Genomic DNA, 12517 nt, shown 5'->3' with positions numbered 1-12517 from the left:
ACGTCAAGTCAGAAGATGCTTCAATTTCACTTTTCTGTAGGAAGATTCATCTTTGCTAATGAAATAGGCTGCAACTTCGGCAATTACAGTCTCATTAAAGCCAAATTTCTTTCTCTTGAGCATCTTTTTGCCGTTTGTTGTCGATGGAGCAAAGTCTGAATAACATTCATCAAGCCTCAAGTCATTGCTTTTGCTGTTATTCTCGCTTAATTAGCTCCAAACAGTGTTTGAAATCGACGAGGCGTTGTTGCTTTTGATCAGTAGTGAGCAAGCTCGGCACTCATTTCGAGAAAAGCTTTCTCATGGACAATTGTTCACGAAAAATGGTGAATACAGTGCCTTCTGATATCTTCAACTCCACTACTATGTCACGTAACTTATTGCTACTCAAAACCATTCCGTGGACTTTTTTTTTTGAACAATTGGGGAATTAAGGCGACCAGAGCTTTCAGCATTGTCGGTGGTTCTTCTACCAGTTTTCAAATCAGTTTGTTGTGAATAACACTTATCAGTTATTGCTCTGCTTGTATCGTAGTTTTCCCATAAAAAATAGTGCTTTATCAAAAGAAGAAACTCGTTTTTATCCACATTACAAACATAGCGTCACTTAATCTTCAATATCTCGATCCAGACACACGAGTATATCTTTTCGAATGTGATGAAAAATAGGGTGTAGAATAGGATTCATGAACATTTTTTTATTTTAGATCGCTGAGACGATTAAAAACCATTTTCGAATAATTGTACATAAGCGTAAAACTTTGCTTCCGCCGTTTTTTTTTCCGACATTCCCATTTCAACGTTTCCAAGTATATCTTGACCACTTTCGCAAAATGAAGTCGAGCATTTTCATGCTGTAAAATCACTTTATCATGTCTCTCATTGTATTGCGGCCGCATTAATAGCGTTCGATAACGATCGCCTATAATTGTTTCAGTTTCAACAATTCATAATACACTACGTCAAGCTGGTCCCACCAAATACTGAGCATGACCTTGCAACCGTGAATATTCGGTTTGACCGTGGACGTGGAAGCATGGCCGGGATATTCCCATGATTTTCTGCGCTGAGATTATCTTAATAAACTTATTTTTCGCCTTCAGTCACTATGCGATGCAGAAATCCCTTCCATCTTTGCCTTGCAAGCAGCTGTACACGAGCAAACAAACGCCGTTCAACATCTCTGGGCTTCCACACGTACGGCACCCAACTTCTTTGTTTCTGAATCATTCCCATGACTTTCAGGCGTTTTTAAATGGTTGGTTGCGTCACTCCCAATGATCCTGTCAATTCTTGTTGCGTTTGACACGAGTCTTGATCAAGTAATGCCTTCAATTCTGCATCTCCGAAAACGTCCTCTCTTCCGTCGCCAGGCTGGTCTTCGACGTCAAAATCACTGTTCTTGAAGCGTTGAAACCACTCTTGGCACGTTCTATAACTAACTCATTATAGGTATTTGAGAGCATTCCATGGTACTCAGCCGTAGATTTCTTCATATTAAAACAGAAAATTGAAAACTCTTGCAAATGACGAGTATTTGACTCGTAAGCTGACATGTTTAATCGAGAATAACTTTATGATGCAGACACGAATCGACTAATATTTCGATGGCGTTATGTTTACAAATACCTAAGCTTATTGTATGACATCAACGATCTATTTATTCCGACTACCACTTAGCGCTACAGCAATCCATTGCAAAACGGCGGAAGCAAAGTTGTAGACCTAATAAGTAGCTGACACACACTGTATAATTGAGCGAAAAAAAACCAAAAAACAATGCTTTTAATAGTATCTTATATTAATGACTGTTCACATCTTAATTACTCAGAATAGTGATGATTATCCAGGATAACCTTTCGTATTATTTGATAATGGGTAACAAATGAGAATTTTCATTGGCCTCTAGCTTCAAAATTATCCTATAGAAAAATGTTTACCTATTGAACTTTTTGTTTCAAATTACTTGGACTATAGCAATACGCTCTATTAGTGATGACGTCACACACCGCCATTTTAGTTCTTCTATCAGTGTTCGGAATCCAAACAAACAAATTGTCATTCAAATTCGAACGTTGTCGTTGAAGAAATTGGCTTATTTTGATAAATAAGATTATTTAAGGAACGATTTTACTATTAGTTGATAGACTGAAGGAACGAGATTAATGCCTGTAAGTTCGAACTTGAAGTTCAACTAATAAACACGACATTTCACAAAATCTGGGGAATGATACAGGATTCAAACTTACTGGTGTTAACCTCGTTCCTTCTGTCTATCAATTAATACTGAAATCGTGCCTCAAATAGGTACTCTTATTTATGAAAATAAGCCAATTTCTTCAACGACACCGTACTAATTTGAATGACAATTTATTTGTTTGGATTCCGAACACTGACAGGAGAATCAAAAATGGCGGTGTGTGAGGTCACACTAATAGAGCGTATTGAACTTTTTGTTTCAAATTACTTGGACTATAGCATCTCTGCCAATTTGACAGGAGGCCATCTTTCTCTTATAAAGTGTGCGGTATCCTTCCAGGTGTAAACGCACAGAATGCCAAGCTCGTAAAGACTCCTTCTGCACCTCAATGTTTTCCTTCTAAATTTCGGACAAAATTCCCAACAAAGTTCGTTCAGAAAATTCCCACCCTCTCTAGACATTGTATTCTGCATATCAATGAGTTTACTCATCTCATTCTTTTCTTCTACCGTTCACCACCTTATCTCTCATTATTAACAGCCGAACACGTATAGCCCGAGCGGACAGAGATGTTTCTCTATATACCCGCAGTTTATTAACCTTGCACAATTAAACTTTTCTACTGTTTATTATTTCGAGAAACCAAGAAGCGAAAACTTTTACATAACAGTTGATTTAAAACAAACGACTGCGGTCGTGTTATTTTCACTCGCCAGAGTGATACACGTGTAAATTTATTTCAACAAAACGAATTTGATAAGCTGGCATGTTTCACCATTGTGCGTGTGTGTGTACTTTGAGTCGGTTGTCTCGATGACCAAATGACGATGACTCTGTCATTTGGCCCAGTGGACAATGGGAGGAGATATTGGAAATTTGTATGGGGTGATCGAATTGTTTGTCTGACACTATTTTGTTATAACTTTCAATACGAATTTGTCATCTTGGGATTGAACTTTAGATTGGACATTCGATGGCCTATTTTATTCTTTTGGAAATATAATTTAGACTTTATCCTATACACTTTGTGTCAATTTCATTTAACCTGAATGACTGCACCAGCAGCCTATTTTTGTTTTTCTAATGTTTTTTGTCGTTTTTGGTTAATTCTTTGTCCGAGTTATGTAATTGGAGACAAGGCAACTTGGTTTCAGAAACCAAATCATCAAATTTGTCAGAATCTTATTTTTATATGATAATTCACTCAATAAGTGAAACACATTTTTCCTTGAAAACTCGACTTTATTCGTCAACATAGTGACCTTTAAGAGTGATACATGTACTCTAAATTTTCAATACCTTTTCCAAAGGAAAATTCATGTTTGCTTTCGGAATAGGCTTCAACCTCGGCAGTCTCTTCTTTTTCAGAGCCAAATTTCTTTCCCTGGAGCATCTGAGCATCTTTTAACCGTTGTTGTGGATGGACCAAAGTTTGAATAACACTTGTCATTTCTTTGCTAGCACAGTATTTGCCCCAAAAAACAATGTTTTCCCAATACTAGTTTTTATTCTCATTACAAACAACACCAAATGTAGCTTCATTTAATCTTCAATGTATCGATCCAGAGTTAACTACAATCAGAGTCATCTATTATAGACCATGGGCCACCAATATGAAATTTTCCAACTTCCATCCATGTTCTTTTGGCGTTGGAGTATGGAGAGTTTAGCTGCGTATGCGTTATTCCATACGTAACATTGGTAGTTGACACGTTTGATGTGATTTTCTAATGACGTTTTGTATTGGGAAGGTAGACTTGAATCCACACCTTGATTGTTGAACAGAGAAAATGCAGTTGTGGGAGCCTAATCACTTAAAAACAAATCAAACCGTTGTTTGTTTATATTTGTGTATTCCTTATTATCCTTATTACTCTACAAGCAACAGACGAATACCTCCATGCTGGTCAATAACGTGTCTGTAATTGTCGGTGATGATCCTAATGATGTTAGGATAGGTACAAAGTTGTAAAACTTTTCCAATTTAGATTTCACAGACAACTTTCCATGACGAACAAAGGAGCTGCGAATCTGTACCAGAGAAACAGCCTCCGCTCTACTAATTTTTCTAACACATCTTTTCAATTTTGATACTTACGAGAAAAAAGTGGTAAGGCTCTGGCGATGCCATCTACATTTCTTACCAATTTGAACGAATTGATCGGTTGTCCAAATAAACTTCAGTTTTCACCTAATCTGAATAAAAAACTAAACTTAAAACTGAAACAAAACAAAATCACTTATATAACACTCTATTTGTCCATTTAATTTATTTATAAATTGATATATTCTTCAAGACAATTGGCTTATTTTGCTATTATGCCGACGAATTTGTAAATTATGTCACACTAACATGTTTTTTTTTTTGTTACAGGTAAGCGGTGAATTTTTTTCTATCGAAAATCTGAAAAAGGAATACAGGTAAATATTTCAGTACATTTCCAAAACTGGTTACAATTGACTACTAGATGAAAAAAATATAAAAACGATCGATTGATTTAAAATAATACGACAAAAATACAAAATGAGAACAAGAAGGAAGTATGTATGCATACATTATCCTTGATCTTGGGATATCCCTAAAAGCAATGATCAAAAGTATTGCAGTCTGGAAAACTAGAGGGTCTTTTAATGAACCCATCTTTGAAGTTGATTAGGTATTAATTATTATATCGGCATATTCATGAGTTCAACATTATTCAGTGACATTTTCTCGAGGTGCAGTACACATACTATATAGTGTGCTCCAACGAAAACTTAACACCTCGATTTTCCGTCTTTGATATAAAATGTGGGAAATCGCTCTGTCCCATCAATTTCTGATTCGAGAGGGAACAAATTTACCAATCTTCGCATACTCGTAACTGCAACCCCCTGACGGGGGTGAATACTACCCCTTGATTTTGAATAGGGATGAGGGGTGTTAGGACACCTCATTTTGAAGATCTTATCGAATACTATTCTGAATTCCTGAAATTCCACATCAAAATTTCCAATGATAACGACATGACGATCTTCAAAGTCAGTTATCGCAACACCACCATTCCTATTCAAAATCAAGGAGTTATGCTCACCCACGTTAGGGGGTTGAATTTGACGGCCCGAGCGATTTTCCATATTTTCATTTTAAAGTCGGAAAATCGAGGTGTTAAGTTTTCGTTGGTCCCCCCAATATGTTCACGCCACTAATTCGAACTCTATTTTGATATTGAGTTCAAGAAACAAACCAACATATAAAAAAAAACCTACAAAAAACAGATTAATAAACTCTTCAAGTAACTAGATTATATTGACTTTTCTTTGGAAATAGAAAAATAGAAAAAATGATGAATGTTCATTATTTCTTCAAAATCGCATAGTCAGAAAAAAAATCCAATTGGAATGATATTTCCGTTATCAATTTTCAAATTGTCTTGATTCCCAGTAGGTAGTTTTAAGTTAGTAGTAAGTTTTGCAGAAAGTGCAAAAAGAAAAATACAGGACAAACCCGGAAGCGTTCACTCCTAAATCCCTGTATCATTACCCGAGAATTCTTCCTTAATTGCTTGGAAACAATGTGTTCGAACTTATTCATTCATCAATAATTTAACAATTTTAACAGTTTCGATAGTTTATTGACCCCGGCACGATGCGAAAGCCTAGCTGTTGAGCGTCCGCATAGAGGATTTCAGAAAAATACTGTTAATCGTATAATTCTTGTAAAACTCAGAGATGGAAGGAATAACTGTTGATATTTCGTTGCCACAACGAAATATTGCAGCATCTTGTGATTCCCGTGCGTGAGAAAATGAATAATAAACGATTTTTTATTAGGCATTCTATACCCACAATGTATATACATGTATTTATGATTCATAAGGAAGCCGAATGATACCAGTCGTAAAGGTACATTTTTTATTGCTTGAGAATTTGTACGAAGAACCTCCCATCACGTTGGTACCTATTCATTTTCGAGAATCGGTTTGAACTCCGTGATTGGAAGGATGTTCCGAGATTTTGAACGAACGGTAATTTGTGACATTGACAGATATTAATATCGTAGTAAATAGAGATTTTGACTACTTAAGATGATTTTGGGGAAGGAAGATGAAATCTGTATAGAAAGGAAAAGGGAGACTTTTCTTCTAAAACGAAAATAAGTATCCAACAAAACATTTTTCCCAAAATGCACCCCTAGAAGATGAAACCTTCAAAGTATTCTGAAGCAATATTTGTATATTGAAAATATACATTTGCTGCAAAGAGTAATAAACATAGATAGAGGGAGTGTATGTCATTTTTAGTAACAAAATTTCGTCCCCAACATAAACTATCAAATTAGACTTGAAGCGCGCGGAAATGGAAACATATCAGTGATACGATATTCCACTCAATTCGCGAGTTTCTCCCCCAAAGTGAATCAACGTTCCATATTAACTCAAAATATATTGAAATAAATACCTAACTATATCAGAAATTCAGAAAACAAGCTTAAAGCGCGCCAAATGACGTGAAACAACCGATAACACTAGTAGAGCAAAAGTTGCCAAACATTGGATTTCAGCAGGTAGATACAGAAAATAATAAATATTCTGTTTATTATAAATTCGGCAATCAGAAAAAATATCGGATTCCAAATATTCAATTTTGCATATTTAATCGGGAATCATTCAAATAAATATATATCATTCAATATAATATTAATTCATATAGTAAAATGTTGGGGACATGTAAAAATTGCGTATACTTCCTCTATCTATATTTATTACTATATGATTATTTCCAATGAAACAATGTTATTTTGCGTTTGTGTCACTTTGACATCGAAAAAAATTGCATAGATGTTTAAACAATGAAAAATTCTTCAGCTCGAAATTAGTAGCAATTTGTTTTCATTGCCTAGTATCACAATAGGTATTTTGTTATAATTAAATTGGCAATTGCATTTTTGAACCGTTTTCGCTTTCTTAATTTATCTTTCCAAAACGCAATATTTTATCTCTTTCATTTTTCGTATACAATTTTTGTCATATTTGTACCATAATCCTTGTACTATAACTTAAAACCAAGTGCCTTAAAATAAAAACATGCTGTTTGCAAGGTTCCTTGGTAAAAAAATAAGTTTAATTTTATACTTTATACCTTGAGCACTACGTTCCTCGATTTTTTTACGCATATATCAAAAGTTTACTTATACAATTTTATTGTTCACTTTATTAATAATGACTCAAACTAGATTTCTTGTTGACAATTCGAAGATAGGTTCGCTGTCGTATTTTTAAATACTGGTATGACTAATACATATTTTGTGTTTTGTCAACCAATTCTAGGTTTTTTTTTGACACAGTAGTGACTGATGAAATAAGAAGAGATATTTATAATTAACGAATGATTGAAAGAGAATTATAGAATTTCATCTTGATATAAGTAAAGAAAACGGCATTTACATAGTACACAAACGCTGGACAGTTGTATTCAAGTCACCAAACTGAAAGAGACGAGCCCGCAAAAGCAATTTAAGTCATATTTACTTAGTGCAATAACATTCTGTAAAAATATCAGGGAATGCATTTTAGAATGAACCGTTCCTTTTACCTGAACTTATTTTACAGCTTCGATACTACGGTTCACTTACAGCACTATAAGGGATGACATCCTTTTATGACCCAATAACGGCAGTCAGAAGTGACATTGACCACCATAAAAATTGGCCGAGTTTTACTGCTATACGACAACCTGTTAATTTGCCGAATGGACTTCTAAGAAGTATGGTTTTGCATTGGCAGTCCTCAAAGGAGTTTTTGGCCACTCCGTGAATAATTTTATTGATTGTGATTTATTTCGGTTGAGGGATGGTCACTTGAATAAACATTTCGATTATTCTGCAATCGAAGGGGATATGATGTAGAGGCGTACCGAAATTATAGTGTAGTACTTCCAGATGTTGTGGATTGAAATTATTTCATGTTAACCTATACGATTCTTTCGGATGTTGTTCAACTAATTAGTTGGAAAAAGATTGATTTATGTTTCATTAAATTCAAATTTGTTTCAGTAGTCTTTATGGTCGATGGCTCAAATGAATAGTCAAATTTGTTAGTAAAGCTGGGGAAAAGGAGAAATTAACGGAATTATTAAACTAGGAAGTCAATTTTGAAGAGTTTAATTAATAAATTCATTTAAAGCAATACAACCATTTTTCTGTTGAAATATTTCATGATCTATCTAAAATATCCATTATTCGAATCGTTTGATCGAATTTATCAAAAAAATCAGATCATAGATGTTACTGAAAAGCCTTAAATAGGATTAATGCTTTTACAAAATTCATAAAACATACAAGCCGAATATTTTCGTGAGTAGGTTTATTTGAAGGGGAGCATCTTTTGATTGCAAATTCGTTGGTGTACGATCTTCCCCTCAAGGTGACAACAGTCTCAAAAATCTTAAATGAGACTAGACCCCAACTTAAGATTCTTGAGGGTGGTTGGACTCACACGAATTTGCAATATGCTTGGATGTTTTTCTGGAAAAAACGGATGCTTTTGAGAACATTCGACTGGGCTACATTCCGAAAGTATTTGGATTTGTTTCTCTCTAAAATTGTTGAAATTGAATCGGCGATGTCAATTGGGCATCAGGATCGTGTGGTTCGACACCTTGGGATTATTTTATTTGGGTTAACGTGAGCAATCAATTCTTTAGAAGTAATCCACAACCTTTTTATGGTATGAAGGACGGAATTATTCTTATTATTGTTGTAATGGCATCACAATTATGCCAACTTATAATTGAAGATTTTATCGGAAAGTTGACAACTATAGAAATTCAAGTCACTATTATTTGGCATGATTTTATGTGCATATTTAAATGTCAACAGTTACATAACACATCGATTAAAATGAAGATATTTAAAGCAACAGTAGTAGGTGAAAACACTCAAAAAACTAAAAATGAAATGAAGCAATGTAATTTTCGTTAAACTATTTAATTGTTAGCAACAATTGTTTCGCCATACTGTGGCTTCATCAGGTTACATTTTTGACTGATAAGAGTAGCCTAATGAAACTATATTCTTTATAAATAAAATAAAACAAAGTAATTTCCGCTGAACTATTTAATTGTTAGCAACAATTGTTTAGCCATACTGTGGCTTCATCAGGCTACATTTTTGACTGATAAGAGTAGCCTGATGAAGCCACAGTGTGGCGAAACAATTGTTGCTAACAATCAAATAGTTTAGCGGAAATCACTTTCATTCATTTTATTTATAATGGATTTCCAACAGAATCCAGAATATACACAAAAAACGAATCATCTTCGTGAAAAATGGAAATTCATCAAATAACAGACAGGCTCTTGTGTTTTAAGGTATGTTTATTTTCATTGTAAATTTCAGAGATCACTATTTTCTCAATGAATTCTGTTCAAATAAGTTAATTTCGCCTCTTTTCATTGCTGATATTTCAAACATAGTGGTCCCATTTTGTCCTTGTTCAAAGTTTTAAAAAAAATTTGAATTTCCCAATCTTTAGAATAATCTGATAATAATATTTACCTTTAAAAACTCCATTTTTGATCGAAGTTTCATGTAAATATTTTGACACGACGTTTTGAATGAATCATTGGAATTCATAATCAATACACACGCACATAACTGACAAATCGTCTTATTATTCGAATAAATTTTCGTATGGATTTAGGAAATGTCCAATTTCATTAGCATTAAAACAACGAAGAAAGTCTTAGGCATGTTTCACCGTATAAATCTAGATAGATGAAGTATAAAAATATTTCAGGCAAATATTTTTTTTTAAATATTCTTCTTGAATCGGTCATGTTATTTGAAGTATAATATTCTACTCTATGTCTATGACATAGTCCTACTTTTTGCACTATTTAATTGTTGTTCGCTGTTTACTCAGAGTTCAAAGATAAACATGTACCAGAAACCAGTATATTTTGTTGACCTTTTTGGTTCAGCATAGAAAAAATACACAATTGAAAGTTTTATGTGGAGGTTTACTTAAATTTTACGTCATAAATGGACCCCATGACATCTTTATGCGTTTTTGCGATAGATTTAAATTAGATTGTGCCACAATTTTCTAAAAACTTGAGTTAATTGCCGAAATGAGGGTTTTTCATTCGAAAAAAATGAAATTTTTAGAATTAATAAACTCGAATGAACTCTGCGTTCTTCAAAAGACCCCCTTTTCAATCGATTAAACATCAAAAAAATCGCTAATAAAAATTCCCAATTCATCCGAGATATCATCTCCGATTTCCCAGCGATCCGGAGTCTGTAACCGGATACCGCGTATCCCGTACGCGCGGAACAACCCACGGACGCGCGGCACAATGGACCGAACAAGAGAAAAAATCGAAGACGCCTCCGTTATCGAGAAGGGCGCTAGATGAAGGGCCCCCTTTGTCCGAGGACGAGAACTCCGGGCGAAAAAATTTTTTTTTTTTTTGTCGAGAGGACCATCGTCGCGGGTCGGGGCTACGTAAGAAGTACAGTTAGCGCGACGGACGCCTGCGCACGGCGCGCCGCGCGGACGTCGGGCTGTGGGGCCTACTTTCTATCTTATTGTTAGTGTACCGACAACGCTGCCGTCTAGAGTCGAGCTTTTCACGTATAGCTGCCCAGCTTCAGAGAGCTTCACGCGCAAACGCCACATTTCGAAAACAAGCGCGAATCTGTATCAAGGACCATTTAACCCTTCGAAGATGGATTATCCGAGGAAATTCGCGATCAAATGCGTCGTTGTCAGTGAGGAATAAGAATAAGTGTCATCTGTGTGTCTTGGTTCGTTTGGGATTACTCAATTGGTGGATTATTGACTCTAATTTATTTTTGATAAAGGTGCGTAATTTTTTTAAATGTTTTTGAAAAGATATATCCTCTCGTTTTGAGCGAGGCGATGTGCTGTTGAAAGTTCGAACGTTTGGTGGATCCTTGGCATGGATTTATACGTGGTTGAAACTCAAGAGTTGCAACGTTTCGTTTTTGTGAATGAAACAACTATATTTCTACATGTATTTCGTTGGATTTCTTGATGTTACAAATAATTTACGAGTTCTCTATTTTTTATGATGAACTCAGTCCGAGACTCAGTCATTGATTTCGCTAGCGATCTTATTTTCAATTTGTCTTGTACACATATCTTAAAACGATCGAACAAACTTCAAATTTTACACAAATATCGAGTATTTCCTTTATCGATCGAATCAATTTGATTTTTTCACCTTCATACCTGCTACAATAATAACATGCAGATGGGTATTTCAATATTGTTACTTTTTATACATACATATTTGTTAATTCAACTTATAGCTATCTTAATTGATTTCTCTGCAGCCTTGATAAAGTCTCAATATTTAAACGAAATTTTGACTTGGTGCACCGGATTTCAATGGTACTTTTTACTTCAACATTAATAATCCAATTTCAGTACTCTCAGTATTCAATTTGATCCTGAGTATTGTTTTTCTTTGCCACTACCAAAACTTTCACATAAAATTTAATTTTTTTTGGCTATTGTAAAATCCATAATTTGAAATGAATGAAACAGGTCTATCAGCTGTTCAGATCTCCCGTCATAAAATTTGAGAACTTAATACGAAAATCGCTATCATTGATAATTTTCGGGGATAAATTCACCTGTTTTAAAGACTCAAATTAATCGAATTGTTTTCCTTAAGAACCAACCAAAATTGTCCCAAAAATCTCCCCTTTTTTTTTATTTTAAAACGGTTGGATCTATTTTTATTTTCCCTAAATTATTTTCCGTGGAAAACCGTTTTCAACGCTCTAGGAATGAAGGTAATATATTCAAAAAGTGTCAACTTCCTTGTAGTGATTAATTTCGTCTGATTTTTGACTTATTTACCATCCAGAGCTGATAAAACATTTATCAAAGGAAGTGAAATAACACAACCTGATGTATTCGATAGGAGGCTAATTACGGTTTTAATTCAACTGCTCGAATCGTTTAATTCAATTTCGATTAGAATTTTGGGAGAGTTTTTTTGGAGAACTCGAAACAATATGATTATCTTTTTGGAATTATTGTTGCAAACTTTGAATTTTGAAGTCTATTCTATGATCGGATTGAATTGTTATTGATCCGTTTTTAAAATTTTTCCAAGTGATTCATTTCATTTTGAAAATAACTGACTAACTCGTGGAGTCAAATAAAAGTCTTCTTTCTCAAAGCATTCAGTCGTTGTTCATTTAACGGTAACTCTTCGGTCAAAATTTACGACGTTGGAAGTTTCTAATATTCGAGATTTTTATTACGTGTTGAAAAACACAAGAGCCGATCTTCCAGT

The 12517-nt window shown here is 34.5% G+C and overlaps 1 protein-coding gene across 5 annotated transcripts in view; it reads left to right on the top strand.

Moving 5' to 3' along the window:
* The window catches only part of LOC123675919 (probable nuclear hormone receptor HR3), a 189003-nt gene that overhangs the window by 86612 nt on the left and 89874 nt on the right, over positions 1-12517 (top strand). The window contains exon 1 of one of the 5 annotated variants that reach the window (XM_045611508.1): positions 10770-11048. The exons of 3 other annotated variants lie outside the window; for them this stretch is intronic. The gene's annotated coding sequence lies outside the window, so the exon portion shown is untranslated. Of the gene's footprint in view, positions 1-10769; positions 11049-12517 lie in introns of those variants that run through there. One more of the 5 variants, XM_045611575.1, reaches the window with a different exon arrangement.

Source organism: Harmonia axyridis, chromosome 1 (genome assembly GCF_914767665.1).
Source record: "Harmonia axyridis chromosome 1, icHarAxyr1.1, whole genome shotgun sequence".
Classification (NCBI taxonomy): Eukaryota; Metazoa; Arthropoda; class Insecta; order Coleoptera; family Coccinellidae; genus Harmonia; species Harmonia axyridis.
Note: the sequence above shows the minus strand (reverse complement) of the source record. Positions and strands in the feature narration are given on the sequence as shown.